General features: G+C 31.2%; 1 protein-coding gene across 5 annotated transcripts in view; it reads left to right on the top strand.

Annotated features, from left to right (window-relative positions):
- The first annotated feature begins 752 nt into the window (after nucleotides 1-752).
- LOC106715564 (cell surface glycoprotein 1) overlaps nucleotides 753-21,967 on the top strand; it is a 36,297-nt gene continuing 15,082 nt past the window's right edge. Inside the window, exons 1-2 of one of the 5 annotated variants that reach the window (XM_045682349.1) lie at nucleotides 753-882; nucleotides 15,710-15,974. The gene's annotated coding sequence lies outside the window, so the exon portion shown is untranslated. Of the gene's footprint in view, nucleotides 883-917; nucleotides 1,122-13,835; nucleotides 13,971-15,709; nucleotides 15,975-21,967 lie in introns of those variants that run through there. The other 4 variants (XM_045682351.1, XM_045682350.1, XM_045682353.1 and 1 more) reach the window with 4 other exon arrangements.

The following is a 21,967-nucleotide window of genomic DNA, read 5'->3' as shown; positions in this document are numbered from 1 at the left end:
AAAGCAAGATTTGTATGTTTTGTAATAAACTATTAGAAAATTGTTTTTGTTTTATTTCAAAAGTCTTGTTGTGATTTTTTTATTATGATACTCTAATTTAATACTATACTCGTATATATAAAAAAAGTAATAAAGTAATAAAGTCATAATAGCAAAGAGTTTGTGCCATCTTGTAGAGACCATTCATATTAAGTATATCATATTATATTTTTTTTTAAAATAAAAGTAAATAATTGTTTATGAACCTCTGAATGTATTGTGTATGACATTATATTGATTGCTATTAAAAATGAAAAGATGCTAAAATAAATTTTACAATTGAAGATTTTTTATGAGCATCTAAAGTTGAAATTGTGCTTTGAGAAATGGCTTTAAGCTGTAGTCGTAAGTTTGAATATCTCTTAACCAAGGATGAGTTGTACAATATGTTGTGTTATCGACTGTACTCGCTTGTTGAACTGACTCTTGTGACCGTTTGCGTGTTTGTCAGTGTATGTGTGTGACAATTGCACACAAAGACGCGATCACAATGAACTTTTGCAAGCTTTTTGTACTTTTATTTCTCAGCATTTTTTTTAGTTTTAACTTATAAACATACATATGTTTTGTAATTTTATAATATGAATGTTGGTTAAAGTTGATCCCCATATCCTGACGTTTTATAACCATAAATGTATTGTTTCTACCATTTACTTAATAAACTTTGAGAAGTTACCTTTACCCCGCCGCGGGGACGGATGCGGCAGTCGAAGGAGCCAGTGAGAGACTAACTCAGTGCGTGAGCGCACGCCACGCAGCTCGGAAACAAAAAAAAAAGTAAACTGACCGCGAGTGCCATTTTTAAAACAGTACAGTTCGAAACACAATTAGAATTTTAGAAGTGTGAGTCTTTTTTGTTTGTTGTTTTTCTTTTATTCTGAAGACTGCTGTAGATATCGTCGCATTTGCTATTATGTCAGTTGCGTAATGAGATTTTCGTAAGTTTTTTGGTAACACTGCAGCGGTCAAACGGTTACAGAAATAGTTGCGACGCGCGGCTCGTTCGTTGAATGCTATCTATTGCAATCATTGCACATCAATGCAAAGACTTTTTCTAAGTTTTAAGAAGTTCGCAGCTTGAGGTAAGAAAATGTTTATTGGAATCTTATTGGATTTATTCGGTTTACTTTGTTGGTTTGCATAATTGTTAAATACACTTGAACTTTATGGGTTTATTGTCCTACAAATTCTAGGTACAGCTTTGTAGTTACAGTGGCGGACATTAATTTCCTACCCATTTCAATGAAACTTGACGCTCAAAAGACAATAACCTTTCATGGTAACAGTTTGCTCTACGATATTTGATCCTAAGTGGGAAACAAATACTTTTTGATTATATACTTATGTATCTGAATACTTATTAAAGTAAATAATAAATATCTAATCATATATGTATACAAGAAGAGTAGTTTTTTAAGAGTATATTTTAACTACTCCGGGTATTAAATTGCCTGAATCTTGTCGTCACCTTCCTCGATGCAAATGACGAGGCCACTGCAACAGATTAAATGCAGAAATTCGGATACGACCTTCGCTCGCTCTTACAAAATGTCACCGCAACTATATTAAAATATTTTAAGTTAATACATTTGAAAGAGTCGGATATTTTATAATACTAATTGTTTCTTCTGTTTGTCCTTGATTATTTAATTTTTTTCTTCTATTGAGGGATGTATTATTTTCTTTTATAAATTAATAAATAAAAAAAAATTAACACCGACATTTGTTCATATTGTTGATTGAACTTATCAAGTTGTTCAAAATAACTAAAATAAAACATACAGAGTGTTTGAAAATTGTAAAAACTATTTACATTAACATAAATGTTTTGTCATTTTACTTGTTTACTTAAGTCACACATATAAATAAACTAGCTGTCGCCCGCAACTGCGTCTGTGCGGGAATTAAAAAAAAATAACTTAGTAAATAGCCTATGTGTTCTTCCAGACTATGTTCTACATATATGTCAAGTTTTATCGAGATCCATTGATCCGTTATGGAAATACCTTCTAGCAAATATTAATATATCCAAAATATCCAAACATCCATTATATAAAAGAAAGTCGTGTTAGTTACACTATTTATAACTCAAGAACGGCTGAATCGATTTGACTGAAAATTGGTGGGCAGGTAGCTTAGAACCAGGAAACGGACATAGGATAATTTTAACCCCGTTTTCTATTTTTTTTTATTCCCCGCGGACGGATTCGCGGGTAAAAGCTAGTTTATAATATTAGTAAGGGTATATTAGATACTCTTAATCTCAAATATTATTGCTTATACATAATTGAAAGAAATTATATTCCAAATGTAAAAATTATAACAGCATTTCCTTACAAGCCTTTCTATCTCGATTTTATTGATAAACTGTTATCGAAAATAATTACTTCAATTAAGCAATGAAATTGGTAACAAAACTTGAATATGTAATTAGTATTTTGGGGTCAGTTGCCAAAGAAATTACGAGGCGTCGCCAAATTATCGTAATTAATATCAACAGTTGGCACAATACTGTTACACTTAATATGTCGGACATTTTTTTATAAATGAACTTAACCTAGTTCCGTTCGTGTAAATTAACTGATTTGTGCGACAAAGACGGGTTATATTATTAACCTTTAAAACCGCAAATAGAGTACTTTGACCTTCAAGAAAGCCAGTCTGTAAATTCCAAAGAAAACTTAATAACTGTGTGCATCAACTGTAAAATTTACCAAATCAACTTATCGTCGTACTTACACAGCACTTACCATAAGCCTTGTAATTACAATCGTTTTATTTATAAATACTAGCCATTAGTTTAAACTTAATTGTGACATAAGTAAATTAAATAGCTTGCACCGTACCTTACGAAGTCGTCACGGTGTTTTCCAAGTAACATGAAGTCTTTGTGTGTTTGTTGTCACGTATATTGTGCGGTCATTGGTCTTGGAAAAGAGGTCTTAACGGTCCTCTGACATTATTAAATATTTTATTTAACTTAAAGGTAAGATATATATTTGGTCAAAAATTGACGTTATTTTACTTTTAAAAGTTTTAACTATCGTTACAAGCATTACTTTACTATGAAACTGTTTAAAAGAAAATTTCATAAGGAATCCTGTGTAAGTATGAGGCAAAAATAAAAAAATAAATTATGTTATCACACAACTAGTTTTTATATAATTTGTTTTATATCATAAGTATTTAAGTATCAAGTTATAAGATTCATTTTTGTTTTATTAAAAATCTACGAGTATTCTTCAGTTGCGTAGCATTGGTTCTGTTATTAAAAAGACATCAACGCGCATGACCGACTACGCTCCTCTCTAAACCACAAAGGACACATGTAAATAGATCTGTATATCTTCATATACTTTACTGAATCACAATTTAGTTGATAAAATAAACATATTAGATGTTATAGAAGTCAAATTTAAAGGTATCCAATTAAAAATCCATCCATCCCTCTTATTATCTTTGACAAAGCAAAGATAACAATATGTTTTAAACGGAGATTTTGGTCTTAGAAACCTACGGTAATTCATCAAGTCTATTTGCAAGTGCAAGTGATGACATGTTTTTGCAATGTTTTCGCTGGAGACGTGACGCAATTCTTGCAATATTATATATCGCTTGATAAACATGTACGCGGCGGCTGAAGTACGCAGAGAAAGTAAATACCGTATATATGTGATCTATCGTCCACTTTAAAATGATCTCTTTTTCATATTAGTACTCTTTAGTATTTGAGATCAGATGTTCCTGGTATCATTGTCCAATTGAGCAAGACATTTATTTATTGCATTGTTAGTAGTAAGTAAGTATCACAGTTAATTGGTTACTGATGACATACTGAGGTGTCATTGGAATAAAGATTTATGATGTCAGTTTTTCTGTTTCGCTTTCAATTATGTAATAAATATTTTGCGCGTAATTACATAGGTTTCGTACTCATAATAGAAACAAAGTAAGGTAATTTTTTTACGAATCAACTCTTATATATTTAAAATAGAATTATTTTACATTTGAGGATAATTTTGTAAAATCATTAAAATATTAACTTAGAAGAAAATTAAGTATGTTTCATCTTTACTGAGAATTAATAAAGGTGATGTTTGATATCTTAAATATGACCTTTTTAAAATTTTATGGACGTATCTATAAGGAAAACTACAGAATTACACGTGACTTTTGATGAAGGTCGTACTGCGTGGAAATTTGTAATACCTACATGTTGATGCATGTCATTAAAGTGTGTGAAATGTGACATTACAGGTTAGAAGTGATGTGGAGACGGACTCTAGCTTTTTTCTACTTTTTAACTATGCCCAAATGAATTTTCTTACGAAATTGTTTTTCAAAGATCGCAGGCGGTGGCTCGTATTAAGAAAAAAAAGTCTAGTCCTCGTGAAACTTCTTTATAATTTTAATTATTCACTAAGTTCTTTACATTTTACATCATCCTTCCGTCCTCAAAACTTCTATTTATAACATTACAACAATTATAATAATTTGACGTCCCCTATTGTACTATTAATAACCTATTTAATACCCTCTTTAGCGAAAATATTCCTGTTACTTCTATTATTGTATACTTGCAAAGGAAAATGCTTTATCAGTTATAGCAACAATGAGACTCGCTCCTGACTAGAAAGATAGACATAGACAACGGACCTACATTTGGCACGCCACTAATAGCAATAGCAGTTAACGACAGACTTAACAGTAACAGTTATAGCAGTTGATATAGCAGTGATGTTGTAAAAGCTGTTTTGTTGTCAATGTGACAGCTTGTTGGCTTGCAGACCTTGAGGCGGGTAACAGCGGACACTGGGTTACTGGCTGTCGTTTCGCCACTCGTTGCACAAGCGGCTTGCGCAGTATCGCCGGCTTACGTAACGTAACACCGGTCGGGTAGGGTCAGGTATTATTTGTATCGATAACTAGGAAATGTGGCACAACCCTAGTGATGCAGGAATTTACAATATTAGCTAATATATTTCCAGCACATTTTATTTTATTAAAACCTGCAACTTTTTAATTATTAATACGTTTTAAAAAGCCATAAATTTTAAAGGTATGAAAGTGTTTCATAGAAACTATTAATATTGTTGGAGATATATATTTTAAATCGGATATAAGATTATTTATCGGCAATATCTAGAGATGTGATACAAACAAGAGAATTGTATAAAATAATAATTAAATCAGTTATTTTGCTTTCTGGGCCATGGCCATGATATCTGTTTTATATCGTTTTATATTTAAATAATTAAATAAAATATAACAACAAATTATGCGACTGTCTCAAAGTTAAGATCAAATTTAATGACCAGAATTATCATTCTTCATTAATAAGCTATTATTCCTAAATAAAATATAAGGTTAAATAAATTAACGGTTCTCAAATATGATCTAATAATACTCCAAGTTTTATAACTAAAGTGACAATGAAAACCTATTAGTAAGTTGCATCTAATGTAAGAAAAATAACTTATTGAATAAATGTGTACAAATACTTCCCGGTTGGTAACATTCAACGTATGTCTACATCCGGTAGAATTTATTATATCTACAAGCTGCAACTAAAAACAATCTATTCCATATATATTAGATAAAGCGATATTACTATTTATTAAATTACATTATCTCCCTGTCCTTTTCCTATCTTCCGTCATCTCAGTCTTTATCCATCTCTTCCTAAGCCTACTTCTACTGATGTACCACTCAACATTCATATTAAAATTTCTTATATACAATTTATTAAAACTGTTCTCTAAAAGTGTAACAGATAACAGAATAAGTTAATTAATAAAAAGTTAATAACTACAGATGATGTCTTCATTTGTGTAACAAAAACTTTAAGTATCTGCTAAGGAAATTTTATTTGTGACGGAATCGATGACTTCGTCACTTACTAAAGCGTTTCGCAGGAAAAATTATCAATTGAAAAATAAAACTTAGTCTCTTCATCTCCAGATGTTGTATGTCACCGTTAACCTACAGAGTGTGGACAAAGTACATAATTACCTACTATCGCCGTTATGTCAGTGTATCTAAGTTCACGCCAGTCTAGCTTCTTCAAACTCGATTTATATTTGATAATTTAAGTTTAATCAGACTAATTATAATTAAATTCGTGTTTTAAATAAATTTAATTTAACAAAATGCAATCGATTCATCTTAGTAAAGGCAAATGACTTTAGCATATCATTTCGAACTTATGCTGGCTGTAATTTTATGGTTTAGAAAATTCGCGAGACAGTCCTCTAAGTACGCGTTAATTACACTTAATTGTTGTCGACTCTCTAATGAAATACAAGTAATACACCAAAAAATCGCTACCGAACGCGAGCTCGCGCACAACTTTCTCTGGGTTACGCAAAACTATAGCAGCGGCGGCGGCGCGGGCGCAGCGAGCATTTTAACCAGCCCCGAGCTGCCGTGGAATTCACCACGACCTCTATCGGACCATTTAGACATTAGATCACTTGATACGTTATCGGGATATCAAATGAACATTGACGTAATTGTATTACATTCAAATCAGAATGAACGATATCAATCTTATAATCTTAATTCTAAATAGCAGATGTCCACTGTACTGTTTTGGAAGATAATGTGTTTACTTGATGTCTTTTTCTAAAACTGACTCTCATTTATGTATTTGATAGTTTAATACTTAGGTTGTTAGCAAAAGTTTAACATATAAATACATAAAATTTACTTTTTTAAATAAAGTAATTTGATACTTATCAAGCTATTTACATTAAAAAATTTAAAATAAAGATAATTATTTTTGTACCCTTCCACCTCTAATCAATTTAAACGTCTACAACTGTAACTTCTTGATAACTGTAATTTCTCTTTGATAGTTATCAATTAGAACAAGAAATTATAAGGTATATTATTATTATTATACTCGTAGTAGACATTAATATTTATTCAATTTCATACGCTGACTGAAGCTGTAGCATTTGCTCTGTTAATAGCGTATTGTTGACAATATGTACGCAATCCGAGACTCTCCCAGCATTACGACCTCGCTCAGCGTCACCGAAAGTGCTCATTATACGATTTCTCAGCGCGATCACACACTATTACATATTTCTATTATAAAATAACACATAATCGTTTCAATTCGGTAAAAGTGTCACCCTTGTGTTTATTACAAATGCATTTTTATGAAATATAACTTATGTACTTGGTATAAAATTATTATTTATAAATTTATCGCCAGTATTCTTCTTCTCTTGTTCTCTATGTTTATAACATTTATCAATTTGTAAAGATTGCAATTGCTGTTACCTTCCCAACCGTAATATAATCTTTCAAACCTATTTAGTAGTTTTAAAAACCATTCAATGCAAACAATCAAATCTATCTTCGTTGTAATTGTAGTATCGATAAGTACGAATTAATTATGTACTACGTTAAATCCTACTCAACACTTTGTTACAAGATATCTTTAGAATAGTTCATAAGAATCGTACATAATCTAACAGGATCTGTTACATTGAATTTCTCGGATAACGTCGTCACTGTGAACGACAATACCTCTATACAACAATGACACCACAATGAAAGATTCCCAGTACAATGTGTTGATGTAACCGTGAAAATTGACTTTCAAAACGCGTCTATATTGCTGTCTCTATTTTTTAAAAGATAATCAGAGGGATGAAGATATGTTTTATACAAGTGTCTCGACAGTGGAAACACGCTGTAATATTCACATGCTTTTGTTTATCGACTGACTAGTATTTGAACTTCCCAAACATCTGTAATAACATATATCTGTAGTAACATACAACACACTTGGCAACGCATCTGCAATTGCGCATGTCTATGGGCAGCGGTCGCTTCGCCATTTCGGCGAATTCATGTGTCTTCTTGTTCGTTTGCCACATTGTAATATAAAAAAACATGTTATCTCTGTTGACTGATTTAACTCAAGTTGGCGAATTAGTTTTGTTTTTCGATAGTTCTATTTACATTTTATTTTAATGTTAGTACTATATTAAATATAAAAAATCTAAACATACCCATAATATAAATAAAGTTTAACAGCGCGTAGAATTAATTTTAAATTAATGCTCTGATTTCACTGATAATTGGCTACGTTTTAAATCATTTTTAATTAAGTGCGGCATCTTCAAACGTTATTCTTTGATATAATACTAATTCGAAAGTTGCCTGTTACATAATCTAAGCTACAGAGCTTTAAAAAAAAAACATCCAAGATATTAAGAAATTTTGCAACTTGTTTTTAGAAACTAAATTTTAATTTTATTTCTTGTTAAAATATTATAAAGTGTATTTTAAATTAATATTAAGTATAATTTAATCCCCTGATCACTTTTTTGACATTATTTTTATACTTATTAACCTTGGTTAGGATATGGTCTGACATTGAATACAAATTCCAGGTAGATTTCATTTCATACCTACGTCCATTTCGCAAAGGTGAATAGTCACTTAAGTATCAGTTATATTTATAAAAATGAATGTTATTTATTCATTTATTATGTATACAATTTTATTGAGTTACATCTGAAATAAATATCAAACATTTTGGTGGAATTTATTTGTTAACTTGTAAAAATCTGAGATATTACCAGTATCAAGGCAAACTAACGACTTTGAAATTGAAAATTGAATATTTATTTATATAATGTAATATTGTTGTAGATGAGTGTAAAGATTTGTTCCCTGTTACTTTGATATTTAGACCCCTATGTACCTAATGTAAAAAACAAATTAAAAGTTATCAGCTTTACTTTAAGATTCACTATCGTATATAACCTTGTAGAAAGTGACAAGGCGTTCTATGTCACACAGCCTAAGCAGACCGTCACTCTCGTCACACAAGTGCAACTTTTAATTGGTCCATTTGTCTGTCTTTACTGTATACTTTTTCAAGGGAAACTTACAGTATAAATTACTTTAACATTATTGTTTGAACTTCAGTTTTAACTGGAAAGTCAAACTATTCAGTAAAAAGTAAGTTTAGTAACGTAAACGACAAGATTGTATAAGAATTCCTGCAGCGCCCCTACCGGGCGGACCAAAAAATGAAGGTGTGTAGCCGGCTTTATAAATAAGAGAATGCCATTTTGACTTACCTTTGACTTTTTGTTCCATAATGTTATAATAAAGCATCTAAGTTACATAATGTGAAAGAGTTTTCTGACAAATGAGTATAAATGAAGATTACGTTTATTACTCGTACAAATTGTGGTTTAGTAAAACAAAAAAGCAAATCAGACTTGATGAAACTTGTTACTTGTAACGAGCGAGGGCAAAAATAACAAAGGACAATCATTACTAGAAAATTATGGTAAAAAGTACTGCACCAAAAAAAAACCTTATTTACAAGGTTTTTTTGGTGCAGTAAGAATAAAATCAAGTTTTTATAAGACTTACTAGTTTCGATGATGCAGAATAACAGAAAGAAGAACAGAATTACATAATGATGTCAAACGTTCATCAATCGTCTCTTTACAATTGAAGTTTATATATATTATATTAGGTTTATATTTATAGTTTATTTAGGTTTATATGTCCAATTAACATCACGGAAAGTTATATGTATTAGTTCAGAATCATTCTTCGTACAAGGCATGTAGTTTGGTCGTAAAAAAATGTAAACGCGTATTTATTACTTAGTACAAACGGTAGAATGAGTTCGTAGTGTCTACGTATGTTTTGTATCATTCAACTGTGCAAATTGCAGAGGAATTAGCTATTTCGATAGGCAAGTTTAAAGCCTTAGGGCACGATTAAGTTTTAAACTGGCCTTTATTACGCTCTTTCCTTTACAGTTGAAATAACAGAAGTATATAGCGACTATTTATGGGAAACGATGGGAAGGGGATGGATTTGATGGAGGAGGAGATGCATAGGAAGAGGAAATATTCTCTTTTTATGCGTCTCCTCCTCCGTCAATTAAAGGTAGGCAACGCATCCGCAATTGCGGATGTCTATGGGCAGCGGTCGCTTCGTTTTTGGCGAATGGCTTGCTCGTTTGCCACCTTGTCATAAAAAAAATTGCAATGATAGGCAGAAAATCAAAGTACAACCAGGATTAAAAGCAATACATAGTCGTACCTAGTGAAAATAATTTATCAAAGCCTTTTGTGTAATGTAAGGCTCTGGTTTAGGAAATGTAGGCACAGTTGGACCGGTTTTAAGGTTAATAAAGTGAATGTTGAAATATATGAACTAGGGCGTACTGTTATAAATGCAATACTTTATCCTAAAACCGCAAACTTCGTAACATGTTGAAGTAAAACACGCGGTGGAGGGAAGTGTAATATATTTCTCACTGTATAAGTTTAACAAGTATTCAGATAACATACATATAAACATAATTCATAATAGATATAAGTAAAAATACTTACATAAGCAGAGTCTGTGTGCAAAGACAAAGGACTCCTACATCTGGTAACACAGCGTTCTTTCTCTCATTATTCTCGTCCATGCACTCTCTAACACCGATTTTATCTCATTGGCCCTGATTTAATGAGAAAACCCGATCTATATAAACCAGGAGTTTTTTTTTAATACATATTATCAGTTTTAAATAAAAACAGACTATTCAATTTACTTATTTCATGCAAATATGTTATACAATTTCAATGCCTGCTTTTTAAACTTATAAAAAAAAATAGGAAGAAGTGAAATTCGTTTGTGTACCCAGGCCTGACCTATTAACATATTACATTGCGCGTGATGTATGCGCGTGTGGTGGCACAAATAATGTGTTTCCTATTCGAGCGATCGTTTTATGCACAACCTATTTCCTTCCTCGGACAATTTCCTTGGCATATAATCGTTACCAACTTCCAATTATTTTTTTTTACTTTGTATTGTATTCGATAATTATTTTTAGTCACGTACTACGATATGCCAACAGAAACTTTCTGAATATAGCTTTGTTGGATAAGTTCTTATAAACACACACAACTCACACCTGTAACCCAGAGAGAGATTACGGATCTCTATTTGGTGTGGCCAAATGAACCTCTGCAATCCATTTTTCGCCATTTCGGGAGACGGAACGTGACGGGTGGCGAGCCGTGTCTCTGTCTTTTTCTCCCTGGAATTCACACATATGTGCGGGTTGCATCACGAGTTTTCCTTCACCGTACAAACGTCGGATAAATGTACATATGTAAATCGATAATCGAAAAATACATACATGGCGGGATACGAACCCAGAACCTGCAAGTCAAGTGCTTAACTCCTGAGCCACGGACGCTCAAAACACTTAAAATATTAAATACTATTTTCGCCTATGTCTCCGCCCTGGCATAATTAAAAAAATAATTAGTAGCCTTCTTAAGTATGTTCTGCATCTATATGCCCAATATCAGTGAGATACGTTGAGCGAGGTACGAGATATATCCATCCAAATATTCACATTTATAATATTAAGATTTTAGTGTTTGTTTTTGTACACTGGAGGGCGCGGGCGTGAAAAATCAAACACATTCTGACATATACAAGTGTGTGAACACTGAGGTAAGAATCGCACTTGCGGTCTAAGTAACTTGTATCAGTCTTGGTAGCTAATATGTTAATGCTCGAATTATTATTATATTCATTATATATTTATATTAATATATATTTATTATATTTATTGTTAAGAACATCTAAATAAAAGCTGTTGATACTAAAATTCTTTTTTACTCCTAAGGCAACGTGTAAAAGTAGAAATTTAGATGAATTTACCATCATCTAATCATCTAAATTTCTTTCTTCACATATTAACGGGTTTTAAATGTAAGTTACAATTTTAAGTAAAGTCTTTATCAAATAGATGAAATGAATTCTTGTCGTCACACTTGTAATTTCTCAGAAATTATCAAAAGCTTCTTAGACTTTATCAATTAACCTTAACGTTCGTGGATAATTGTACAAGTAACAAAAAAAACTTTCTATCGCCATTATCTACGTTCAAGTTTAGATCAGCGACACGGAACTAATTCACATGAATTTAAACAAGTAAATAAATTAAATAATATCATGATAAAGTAACATGTTTATATTAAGCTTTGGATAATTTTATGTATAAGGAAATAAGTAAAAACCTTACTGACTTCAATATTAAATACTAATATTTTAAAGAGGAAAGATTCAATTGTTTGTTTGTTTGTTTGTTTGCATTGAAAAGACTACGAAACTAATAAACCGGTTTGATTTTTTTTACTGCTGGGAAGCTACACTGTCCCCGGGTGACATAAGCTATGTTTATTACTAGGTTTTTTTATTCCTTATGTACGAAGTCGCGGACAACTGCTATAATTTATATTAAAAAAACAATGAGCACTTTTGCCTGAACGTCATACCTACGAGCGATAAAAACTACGATTACGACAAAAACTAATAGTAAATCGTCAACCAATAGTACCAAATATAGTAATTCTCCAGTTAGGAAATTGCAAAAGATGTCTTATCAAGAGTTTTTTCTGACAAAATACCTGTATTTTAAAACATAATCATTTAATTACCAACATAAAAAACAAAAAAATAAAATTTTGAACACAGGTTATGCGTTGTTTTTCCTACGTAAGATTATTTACATTAATAACAGTTTATTTTTACTCGATTGTAGTTGCATTGAACACAATATAAATATAGTATTTGTTGATATTTCTGTCTGTTTAAGAAAAATTCCAGCTGTTTCTATTGTTAGTTTGTCTGTTTGTGTATAGTTTATAATGTTTTTACAACAAACTGTTCGTGTCATCAGTCATGATTTGTCTCTTTACGGACAATTGCAACATGTAGAGAAAATTTGTCGATTTACACGTATTAATTTGAAATGGATAAAGTAAGTATATGTGTGAAGTCAACCAACCCGCACTGGGCCAGCGACTGTGGCCTAGTCATCCCTAACTTAGGGTAGACTCCGAGCTCCACATTGGAGACGTACAGTGAGCTGATGATGATGAAAGTTAAGTAAATAAAGTAGTCTCTATGGTAGAGTTTGAAGACACATTATGTTATTTTTAAATCAAAAATAAATGTTGAAAATATTTAGTTTATTAACTTTTCAACTTGGGGGTTAGTTAACACTTCAAATGCCATTTCAATTATACGAATGAAAGTCAACCAGTGCTGTGAGTTAGTGACACTTAACGTGTTAAGGAAGTTGGTCAGATCATAAGATTGTTATTGTTTCTATTTTACGATTAATTGTAAATATATTCTATATGATTTATATACTTTCATCACAAGTCTTCAAACATATTTCAAAACATAAGTACTTATAAGAACAGTACTTTAGTCTATCTTTGTAGTATTATTTATATTATTTATAAAGGATGTGCTTAATGCATTCTTCTTTGGGAGAAGAAAGCAATGTTGGTGTTGCAGTGATGCGTTGTGTTGTGTTGTAGTGTGGGTGTCATGTATGCGCTGCGCAAGAGTCGATCGCCGACCGCGCAACACGCGACCGACTAGGGCGACCATTACACCTAATATTATATTATTAATACGTGATTCATTGATTAAGTACAAGAATAAGAACATGTTACCTGAACTGCGCTACACAATTGAAGACTTATCTTCTTATCGAATGATATTTATATGAATAATACAAATTCCTATTTGTGATTTAAAAATGTGAACTTAAGCTACAAGTCTAAGTACACTTAATTATGTAGATACACATTGTTCAATAAATCAAACAGTTTAAGCAAGCATTCTATTTCAAACGACATCGTAATGTTGAAGGCTGCGTTGCGTCATGGCCACCCTACCACTGCCCCCTCCCCAGATCGTTCGTCCAACGGGGGGAGGGGGTGATGCCGCCACGGCGCTAGTGTGCGCCGGCGCAGGGGACCTATCGAAAGTGCCTTTGCTTAGTGCTCCTTGGTGCCAGTGAAATTTACTACTCAGGACAATCGAGGACTTTTGTTCTAGGCTTTTGTTTATATTAGGTATACTAATTATTATTTGGAAGTGCTTATTTTTATAGTTTTTTTTCTTTATTTGTTGGTCTATCTATTATCTATATTCTATATGTCTATTGTGATTAATTAATACTTCAAATTACTTTATGGAAAATTTTAAAGGTTTTTTTAAAACCAATTTGGTTACATTTTATATAGAAACAAGTGATATTTTTCTGTATTGCTTCACTCAGCGTTAAATTAATTATGCTAGTATTTAAGTATAATTCAAAGGATAAGATGTTAAGTTGACCTTTGCCTTATTTTATTTATTTTACTAAGTTCGTGAATTATTGTGTTTTATAATTTTTAAAAATCTTCAGTAGGAGTGGAAAATTGACTTCAAGAGTCCGAATCAGATCCAGTGATCTCTGGATACCTTGATAAATCCATTACGTGAAGATAAAATGATAATATTTTTAAGTTATTTTTTTTGTTCACTATTCGAATGTTTATTTTTAGTTTTATAAATATAGATGGCGTCACTTCGAACTAGGAAATATCACATTTTGTCTGAATTTATTGATTTTATTTAACATTATGCAGATTTAAAACTATTTAGATAAAAATTGAATTTAAATCGCGTCATTTTAAACATTTTGCAGTTGTTCGATTGCCAAAGCGACTGGTTGCTGCAACTGGTTAACCGCTTCAATATTCGATGCTTGAGATTGATCCGAAAATTATTTTCATTATTATTTTGTATGAAAAGTTATATAAAAATTATTTTTTGATTGCTATTGATATTTATAAATCGGTTATTATCAATCAATCTATAAACTGATTCTTTTAGCGAGGAATAATTTCCTTAATTTACTTATGTATAAAGTGGCACTACATAGCTTGTTATACATTGGTTATTTATTTATTTACTTTGGGTGTGCTATTTACTGTAATATTTACATTATTTAAACATATATGAACACAATATAAAACAGCTAAGCGGGTTTAATACAAGCTATCCGATGTGTAATGAATTTATTACACAACTCTAGCGAGAATTGATCCTTGAGCAAATACGATTTCTATTCAGTTAGGATACAAGTAAATTTTAAAATTATTTTAAAATGAATTTGTTGTCTCTAACTTTGAAGTAAAGTTATATAAGTTTTTCTAGATTAAGAACAAGATTTTGTAAATAACAGAACATACCTATTTACGTGAAACTTTATGAATTCGCAAATATAAGAGAATAGAAATTATGATTCAAAAATTTATAACTTTAAGTCAAAATCTGCAGTGTTACCAAAAAAAATGAGACGAAATTTTTGTAGGTTTCACGAAATCATAAACTTAAATCTTTATGAAATCGTGAAATTCTCCAGCAAATTATTAGACAGGTAGTCATGTCAGTCAAGTCAGTCAGATCAAGACAAGTCAGTCACTTGTGGAACGTCAACTAAACCTCTTTTGTAATAAAATCTAGCTAATTAACTACTAGCATAGTTTAAGAGAAATGTTTTCATTTGATGTTAAAAATTAAACTACGATGTTCACATAAACAAGAAAGTGATGAGTTTGAATGTGGATAGCTACAAAGGTAGAGGAAGACCAAAGAAAATATGGATGGATTGTGTGAAAGAGATGCGTACGAGATTAAATTCAGATGTGACTGCTGATAAAGTTGTGAAGAGAAGGGTTATTGATGATGATAAAAATAAGCAACTAAGCATAATAAAACTATATTTAAAAGTTTAATTTTCATTATCGCTAATAATCTCTTCCAGAGGTCAATGAGCTCAACTGGCGTAGATGCAAAATACCCAACAGATACAAAAAAGCACGGGGCAAATACTTTGGAGTTTTATTAAAGACTTTCTGTATTTATATTTGAAGTTTTTGCTGTACGCTGTTGTTATTTACATACTGTTCTACTATTACGACTACTATTTAGGATAGTGTAGACAGACAGCGATGTGAAGTGATATTGTGAGAATTGTGGAACTTATCAAGTGATAAAGTTATTCAATATAGTCACAACGGACCAGTCGGGTGAGTTTATTACTTTTTTTATTAGTGTTTAATTATAAAAAAAATGTGTGGGCATATTTGAAAGTTTTAGTTACATTTAAAGATTTATATTTTAATAAATTCATTGACAATAATAATTGAATTAAAGTATCTTATACTTGTCAAAGTTGTGTTAATAAACTTGTTCTCCTACGCAATTCGTAACATTTAAATTGTTGATATTTTTCATATCTGTTTTTAGTATTCCTTAACTACACAATGTGTTATATGAAACACTGTCGACATATAACTTATTGTGTAACATAGAACATATATCAAATTTAACCGCTTACAAAACTGGTAACAGACTATAAATAAAATAAGGCAATAAAATGTAAAAGCGCTTGTCTATGGATTGACCTCTGCGACGTAACGCTGACCTTTACCGGCCACACTGACACACGATGGTCGCTATTTAAATATTAAAAATTGAAAACAGTAAACATTAAGTCACAGTAAATTAGAAAAAAATGTCTAAGACATTCTTGGAATATTTATTTTTTTTATAATTAGTTATTATCTGTTGCTCATATTACGAAAAAAACTAAAAAGAGCGCTGTGATATTGTCTACACAACACCAAAATAGATTAAATTAATAAAAATGTGTTTTTTAAATTAATTCTAAGAGCTTTATTAAAAAGGTTTTACCAAAAGCTTGAAAATTCTATATATAAAAGATTTTAAGGTCTAAGAAAAAGTTGCCAAATAAGATATATCAAAATGGATTTTATTTTTGGCTACTTTTATTTTTTATAAAAGCACAATGTTATCTAGTGTTACGTATTATCTTTGGCCAATAAATAAATATAAAAGTTTATCGGAATTTTATTCAAAATAGACGATGAATTCAAATTTAAACGATAGGCTTCTACGGTTATATATAATGTACATCAAAATGCCATTGATATGTTAAATTATATGTTTTTCAAATCAGTTTCATTTCAACTGACAGGAAAAAAACAAAACTTTACATTCACAATTACTTAGCTACATTTAAATTACATAATGGATGTCAAAATCTGAAAAAATCATTGAATGAATCAATTTAAACTGTTATTACCATTGAAAGAAATATATATAATGTCTGTAATTAATACGCATAATTTGAAATAAGCCTCTAGGATAATACTAATCCCTCGATGTGTGAAAAGTTTAAAAAATGATCTTAAAAATAAATGTCAGCGAAAAATTTGTCAACGTCCCGAACAAAGAGTCTTGTAAAATTCAATAGTTACTTCATAATTTAACAGCTTTTTCAAACTTATCACAGATTTTTGTGTATAATTTAATGATTAGTACGAAAATTTAGACATTTTGAATATAAAGATATGACGATGTAGAAATAGGCAGTAGATGTTTCTAGATTTATTTTATTTTGTGTGAAATGTCAGCGCGGGCAGAATCGAAAGGCGGCTTGACTTGGCTTGCGTGGTTAAGACCTTCCCAAGTATGTAGACTTAAGAATATACTACAATGTACATATATTATTTATTATTTATATATTTAATGTTGAAATAAGTTTGTTTATACTGTTTTTTTTACTTATTGTTTATTTAATTCTCTTACGAAAATTCTAATTAGTAAAGAACTTACTTTTTTATGTAACCGCAAACATATTCATTGTTTGTAAAAAAACATAAAAATAAATAATTTGTCCACTGCCTGAACAAATCGCGTAGCTAATAATTTTACAAAGAAACGGTACAATTTTGTCCGTAATACTAAAAAGTATGCATAAAAATTTTTCCTATTTCTTTTTAGTTGAATTCTAATGAATACATTGTCAGTTGAAGTTAGGAGTTACATTAAAAAAATCAACGCTTTCATGAGACATTTTATTTGTATGATATTACTGAAGTTAATTCCTGGTATTTATACTGTTGACTTTGTTACTCGCATTGTAATAGAATTCTGCGAAAGCGCGATTGAATTTTGCGGAAGTTTCGTGTGTATGGACAAAGAACACAAAATTGATGCTTTGGTTATTTATACAAGTCCATAGCGAGGAATTTTAGGTAGATATCACGGATTCTATTGACCTACTAACGTGATTAGGTCCCGATAGTATAAAGGTCATTGGACGTAATTCGACCCGGTCACGGACATTGATGCAAATGGTATAAAATAAAAGAGTATATGTTAATTAATATAATTTATATTTATTTTATATGGAATCAAAAAGAAAAAGAATTATAAAAACCGGAGCACCAGCTGCAGAGTTATGTGTACACACATATAAAATAAATAAAAAGAATACCAGAAAAAATTGACTTGAGTTAGGTTTTATTTTAAATTCTGTCCATTGTAAAACTTCGTAAGTCTGTGCGAAACTATCGAGTAACTAGCCGGCCTTGGGTGGCGCGCGACAGGCGGCGGGGGACGGGCGACAAGGTTGCGTCGCGCGGATAAACCAAATGTGACCCGGACATTAACGTTTAAGACATATCTATTTACTCCACGCTACCCTCAAGTACTACCTCAATAAGTTACCTCCCTTAGTGCAGTTTTAATATAAATGTACACTAAGGGGATCTCTTCGTGGGCAATTATCAACTGAGTGCGACAGCTGGCTTTAACAATTGAGTTCAGAAGTACATCAAAATGTTAACTGTTCGAAAAACATTCCTCCTCATAAGCTTTAATAATGATATGATGATATCTATGATATGTATCTAACATACACAAAACAGATTTTTTATATTTAATTGTTAATACTTACTAAAAATTCTATATATCTATATTAAGTCTACATATAGTCAGTAGATGATTAGTGGAAGCTCGTCTCTTTACAGTTCTGTAGCAGGCTGTTATCTAACCGCCTCGTGTTACAACACCCGCACAAACAAAAGACATTCGCTATAGCAAAAATAATAAAGGTTGGGACACAGCGCACGAGCGACCGACCAGCGGTAAGAATTGGCTAACTAAACATCTACATATATATTTTTCTACATAATATATTTATCTATTTCTAGTGAGATTTAGGTATGTATATAAAAGTATCTTAAAATATAATTATATTTGAGAACAATTTTTCGTAGTAGGTATTCATAGTGAAAACTATACATTTCCCAATATTTGGTGCTGTATTCTTTGAAACCAGTATTTTTTTAGATATGAAGGTTATAGAGCGTTAATACGTAAGTTATTTTATCAGTTTGTCGTTTTCCGCGGTTACTGTGGTAACACAAATCGTGAGCGCTTTTGGTATCGGATGTTACACCAATAGCGGAATAAACGGACTTTTTATTACAAATTTCGATAGCACTATGTCCTATATCCGTATTTGTTAATAAGTATTGAGGTCGCGTTATATTTTTAACAGAAGAATTAAACACAAATTTTCTGCAACCAAACTAATAACATAAAGAAAGAATTGAAAGACAATTTATTTTGAATTAGGTAATGACATTGTGTTATGTTTATTATTTGATTTATACTTTTCTTAACTAAAGTTTAGTTGTTGATCTTTGAGAAGAGACAGATACATAGTGACCTACATTTTTAAATTTCCATAAAATTTGCATTTTCCATAATTTACTAGATAAATACATATGTCCAGATGTTTGCGATGAAGGAAGCGTCATATTTATTAAATTGGCACATTGTGATAATGCACATAATATGCGCTTATTACATAATTTGCAATAACTTGACATTTTCGCTAAAAGCTCATGTGACCAGATGTTACATAATTCGCGGACAGTACTGGAAAAATTTAACGAAACTAGTTTTAACTGGTATTTATTCATTTGCAACAACATTTTTAAATATTCAAGTTCATATATACAATAGTTGATTTCAAGTTTGAAATTTGACAACGATTTAGTACGATAAAGAAGGACAAATTGTATTTTATATTACATTTTTAAAGTCTTTTGTATTAGTTGGTGAATGTTTGCTGTTAAATGGTATTGCAAATACGCTTAAGTTATACCATTTTTAGGAATTACAGTTAAAAAATCAACAAATTGCAAAATAACAACCAACTTTGGATTTACACTCAAACATACTTTGACCAAATAATATGCAAGGCATTTTATCCCATTTTTTTCATGACAAAGTATTGTCATCGGTAAGTTATTTGAGCCGGGGCCGGTCAGCTGAGCGCGCGGGCGTCGGCGCCCTGCTGACCCACTTTGCACAATTGGTTAGCGTGATGCCACCGCCACTGCTAGTGCTGTAATACTTAACAGCCTTACCTATCATAAATGATTGTTTGTGTGAGTAGATTTATATGCCATGTGTCAGATAGATTGGGTCATTGAAAAATGTACTGTATATTTTTTTATTAATCTATTTTACATATTTATAATTGATACAACAACAACACAACTCAAGCCCGTAACCCAGAGGGGTAGGCAGACCACTGAATCCCATTTGGCGCGGTCCTGACACACCTTTCTCGCTTCTTCTACATTCATGCTATGCATATATGCACATCAGATTCGTTGCTCTTAGCTCTTACTTGAATATTTCACTTGCCTCGACGAGTCTCATTCCATTTTTCGTTTTTTTTTATATTTCATGCATGTTGCATATCGACTAGAATGATTTCTATATACAAAGGTTGTATTGTTGGTAATTAACAATGTTGCAAGTGTTCTCATAGACATGTTTGCAGCAACACAACATGTCAACTACAATTATAATCCCATAATACTTATGTTGATATGTCATTAACATCAAAAACCTAAAGCATGTTATTCAAATATCGTTAGAGTTAACTCACAAAGTAACTAAAGGTATTGAAGCCGCTGGTTTCATGTGTAATTTAATTTTTTGTATTGTCCAATTAACCGCAAATACAATGTTAACTCTTTTGAAAGGAGAAAAACTGTCTTTTGTCATTTTTATCAATAGAACTTAAACTGTATAATTCTTGCCTTTCTTGCTATTTGAACAAAGGAAAAATATCAATAAAATAGTAATGTTTAAAGTGTCGCCAGTTATGTATCAACTGCATACTGCACAGAGCATTGCAGACTGCGTTCCTCTATTCGAGTCACGTCGTAGTATCGTATATAAATCGTCAACCTATAATATTTCCATTGTTTGAACCATTCTGTATGCCGACTGTTCAGTTGCTGCGAACTCTTTGTTCACACAGATATGCATCAAAATTTATTTACGTACGATATTTATTATATTATAGGGAACTTTGTTGTTTTTTTCCTAGCACTATGAACATGTAGTAAATGCGCTCACTGTCTTTGTTTTCTTTTAACTTGTTTTAACAAAATAATACAGACAAAAACGAATGATAGACCCCAATAAAGTAGACAGGGCAATGATCCTGTTTGTTTCTACGAGTACGTCACATTTTAAAATCAAGTGAAAGTGCTTCAACACTTATTTCGAACTAAAAACGCAATTCAGCTTCAGGATGACTCTCATTAATGTAAAATATTTTTATAAAAGGTTTAACTTTAAATTCGGATATAATTAAATAACCTTATTATTGGCAAAAATAATGTGATCCAACATAGATTATATAATTTTGATGGAAAAGAGGATGGCTCAGCTTAGCCGACTTCTACATTGTCTTAAAAACGTCCTTTATTTGTAAGAGACTATTAACTGTACGTACAATTTTTTTTGGTTCATAATCAGTTACATAATAATATAGTATTATTCACACGACACTAAGAAAGCTTTGCCGTCCATGTATACAATACATTTGCAACCGGTACACTTGAAAGATCAAATGTAAATGCGTTTTGCAACACTCCGACCGCTGAGTAAATATTATTGAGGCTACCCGCTGCTTATAGCGTATCACTTGTCAAATCAATCATCAGTCGACTCACATCTGACATTTCCCGAAGAGTACCTCAACATATCAACGTTTTATAATTAAATTTTCTTATGTTTATGACAGTCATGTTCATGCAAATAAAAAATAAATGACTCTTAGTTAATATTGGTGTTAACAAATTAATTAGCGTGGATTTCCATTGCTGAAACACCAGTG

The sequence above is a fragment of the Papilio machaon genome, chromosome 19 (assembly GCF_912999745.1).
Source record: "Papilio machaon chromosome 19, ilPapMach1.1, whole genome shotgun sequence".
NCBI classification, from domain to species: Eukaryota; Metazoa; Arthropoda; class Insecta; order Lepidoptera; family Papilionidae; genus Papilio; species Papilio machaon.
This window is presented reverse-complemented; position numbering and strand designations above follow the sequence as displayed.